The following is a 4,015-nucleotide window of genomic DNA, read 5'->3' as shown; positions in this document are numbered from 1 at the left end:
GGGTACAATGAATGCTTACTAACAACACAAATGTTGAAATCTTCAGGAAGTCTTTGCTGATATCTCACCCAAACTTTCTGTTACAATGATTCACTCCAGTCTCTACTTTCAGCTTCCATCTGTCCTTTCTTAGAGATTCTTCCTTTCATTTCAGTCATTTACAATTAAATCTTGGTGGGTTAGATGGAAACTTTTCTAGGGCAGGAACTGTGGTTTGTGCATGTCTTTTTTTTTTTTTAATGCCTACAGCACCTGGTATTCCTAGGTGGTCTCCCATCCAAGTACTAACCAGGCCCAACCCTGCTTAGCTTCTGAGAACAGATGAGATCAGGCATGTTCAGGGTGGCATGGCCATAGATGGTTTGTACATGTCTTTTCCCCACTATCTAGCACGGTACCTATCATATAGTAAATAACCAGAAAATAGCTGAACAGAATTGTGAAATTGAGCTCAATAAACATGTCTTGAGCCCCTAATGTATACAAAGCACTGTGCTAAGTATCTTAGGTTCCAGAAATAAAATAAAACCAAACAGGATATCTGACCTTTAGGAAACTGGGCCAGGCAAAGGCAATAAAAGTTCCCAATTAATTGCAAATGGGCACCATGCAGGTTGAAATTTCCTTCTAGATAAGGTGAGATAGAAAAGGTAGTCTCAGAAGAAGGTGGGATTTCTTAATGATTATTGACATGAACAAAATTCTCCATGACCACATAAATGCAATTTTTGGAAAACACAAACCCTTTGCTTCTATCTTAGTGGAGCTCAAGGTCTTCCACTAGGAAGTTGTGACTGGTAGTGCAGGGTTAAGGAAAGGCTGAGAGCCATAAGCCTTGGAGGATTCTAGCCTCTGCTGGCTCCAGAAGGCAAAAACTCCTAGCTCTTCTTGCCTCAGGTAAAGCATGAGGGTTCTGATGGGAGAAGACAGCCTGCCAGTGGCTGGCTGAGTGGCAGCAGGCAGTCTTGTCAGCCGTTACCCTGCTGGAGTAATCCTCGAACCCGTGCACCATCCCAGTTGAACTGCCTGAGACCGCAGGAGATAGTCAAATGCTTTTGGCTAATATTATATGCACGCATAATTAGATGGCAGCAATTACCATCTGGGTTCCTAGCACTTGTTCCAATATCCAGGCCTTGGGCAAGGAGCTGGTGGGAGCAAGGAAGGGAGGCCTCTCCCAGCCCTGCCTATCTTCTGTCAGCCTCCCAGAGAGCAGATTGGAAGCCTGGAGCCTGGGAGCGCAGCCCTGTGGAAGGCCAACAACACTCAATGAAGAGTGACAACAGGCAGGTGGCAGAGGGAATCAAGCGGTGGTGGTATCTCTGCCAGCTCATGGGTTGGCATGGCATCGCAGGCTGGGTGAATTGCCATGGGCATAGGGGATGAAGGCTCGTGGGCAGCCCTTGTTTCAGAGAGGAAGCCAAGTGTAGGTTTGAGGGTTCTCAGAGCAGGGACGGGGCTGATGAGATGCCATCTGCCCCGCCCCTGGCACCGAGTTCTTCTACTCCTGACTGTTGGAGCTCCCTGCGGGTGCCAATGACACAGGCATATGCTTGGCTGGGCCTGGCTGACATTTTCCTGAGGCTGGTGCTCAGACTTCCTGGCTTGGAAGGGGAGGTGGAGATGAGGGGAGTCAAAGCAGCCTGGAGGGAGGGTCTTCTGGTGCAAAAGAAACTGAAGAGTATGGACAAGCATGAACCCAAGCCCTCAGACATTTTACTATTTCGTATCCTTTGGCTTGGGGAGGGTCCTAGCACAGTACCGTGTGGCACTTGCTACTTGCTGTGTATACATTTAATCGACCAGTCGATTCAGGTAAACATCCAGCAGTTTCTGCCTAGATGAGGTAAGACAGTGAGTGGTGGAAAGGTCACTCCTGGGCTTCGGAGGAGGCTGGGCTGGGTTAGAGTCCAGCTCTGCGTTTTACAGCTGAATGATTCAGGTTGAGCTACTTAGCCAGTTTGCTACTTCACTAGCAAAATAGAGTTGTGAAGACTGAAGGGTGCCTGACACATAGATGTATTAGGAAAATGTTAGCCTAATTTTACCTTTCCTTCAAGGTAGGGTTGGGCCTGTGAGGGAGTCTATACATTCTGTTCTTTCCTGATTGGCAGCAGGGCAAAGTAGAAAAAAAAAAAAAGAAAAAATGTCATATCTTCTAGGGGCCTCTAGGTTGAGTTGTTTGGCATCAGAAGACCATGTGTGGTTCATTTTGGCCAAAGAAACTCCCAGCACTTTCAGTGCCCTGTTCTCAGCTACTTTCTCCATGGCCGACCTGGGCTCCCACTTATGCTGTCCCATAGCTCCACAGATGCTTTTCTGTCATGGCATTCAGCACTTGGTCATTGTTTGTGTTGTGCTTTTATTAAATTCTCAATGTCTTGCACGATTCCTGGAAAATGGTCAGATTTTGAGAAATGTTTTTTGAGTAGACTAACTCAGTTGATTTCACCGTAAGCCCATGCTGGGCTGTCAGAAGCAGACTGAAGGAAAATGGAAAGAGCCAAGATGAAGATGGGAGGGAATCAGAAGACTTATGGAGTCCAACACATTACAGTAGAAAGAGCACGGATTTTGGACTCAACTGGCTCAAATGCTTGCTCTGACAAAATTGTTGTATGATCTTGGGGAAGTTGCCTTAGTTTCCGTATCACTAGATGGGTATAATACATACCTTAGAGGGTTATTCTGAAGATAAAAAAACAAATTCTGCAAAATTTACACATAGTAGGTGCTCAGTAAAATGGTGGCTACAATGATTATATTTTAAGGTATGAGCTGGGACCTCTTGATCTATTTATTAATCTTGACTAGAACCTTAATTCTGTGGCCTGTGAGATGAACCTGTGATTTCCTGAGCACCTTCACTTATTTTTTCATGCTTTTCATGCTCCACTCCCAGGCCTGTTTGTTTCTTTTCCTTTGCTGGTTTCCATATACCACCTAATCACTTCCAATATTTGCTGAGTTTTTGTAGACTTGTAGAAAATCAAGGGAGGGAGAAACTAGAGATGGTTCAGTTTGCTTGGTGAGACACAACCTTTGGCCATCTTGCCAGCTTTTTCTCTATCTTTTCTTTCTCAGACTATCAATTCTTGCCTCATGTAGAACAGTTTTGTTCACTTCCAGATCTCTTGAGGGACTTGTCTTCTTCTCAAGGAAAATTCTGGAGAATGAAGAGCTCACGATCTGGTTGGCTCCTGGTGAGGGCTACTTGATTCCATTCATTGGTTCTAAGAAGACTTGAGATGACTTTAGGCTTTATTCCAGGTTGGTGTCAATAGCCACAGTAAGCTGGGATGGGAAACAGCATTAGGGTGGGATTAGGAGTTGTTAGCGTAAGAAGTCAGGTAGGTGTTTTCATTGTGGATATAAATGTTCATTTGGTCAGTTTAAGGACCGTGCTGGCAAATAAGAATTCTAAAGAATTGCATCCAGACCCCTGCGCTAGGCAGAGAGTTGGCAAGAGCTAGGCAGGGGTGAATTAGGACTTGCGCCAAGCATGGCATGTTTTTATTGCCATTGAGAATTGGAGTGATGAGCAGGAAACCTAGGCTGAAGACCAAATCTTCAAGTGGGTTAGGCCCACTTAAACTAAGAAAACAGATCTTTTGAATGTATGTGTTTCTTGCTCATGAATGGGACTATGGGGCTACATTCCATTATGCTCACAATCCTGAGGCATGCAAGGTCAATTGAGTAGATGTGCTCCGTCCTGGAGATATTTGCTGGATATGTCCTGCCTTAATTACCCCCTCAAGAGGTGAGTTCTGAACCTAGAACCTAGAAATCAGAAGGCAGGTAGATTGTAGGATAAATACCACCTCACTTACTAGAATATGGGCCTCCAGGATCCTGAACAGGCTGGAGAACAGTGGCCTTCAGCAAAGAGGCCAAGCAGAGTCCATCCTGGTGGAGAGCAACCACGTGAGGGCTTTGAGTTGAACATGTGCCAACTATAGGTATAAATGTGTAAATTTTGCATAATTTGATGTTTTGCTTTACTCTGTGTTTC

At 45.1% G+C, this 4,015-nt stretch overlaps 1 non-coding gene across 1 annotated transcript; it reads right to left on the bottom strand.

The window, feature by feature from the left end:
* Positions 1–240: 240 nt before the first annotated feature.
* LOC120622360 (5S ribosomal RNA) lies at positions 241–359 on the bottom strand. The gene has a single exon (XR_005658473.1). It is a non-coding gene; the product is annotated as a 5S ribosomal RNA (ribosomal RNA).
* Positions 360–4,015: the final 3,656 nt, after the last annotated feature.

The sequence above is a fragment of the Pteropus medius genome, unplaced genomic scaffold (genome assembly GCF_902729225.1).
Source record: "Pteropus medius unplaced genomic scaffold, Ma_sr-lr_union100, whole genome shotgun sequence".
Taxonomy (NCBI): domain Eukaryota; kingdom Metazoa; phylum Chordata; class Mammalia; order Chiroptera; family Pteropodidae; genus Pteropus; species Pteropus medius.
Note: the sequence above shows the minus strand (reverse complement) of the source record. Positions and strands in the feature narration are given on the sequence as shown.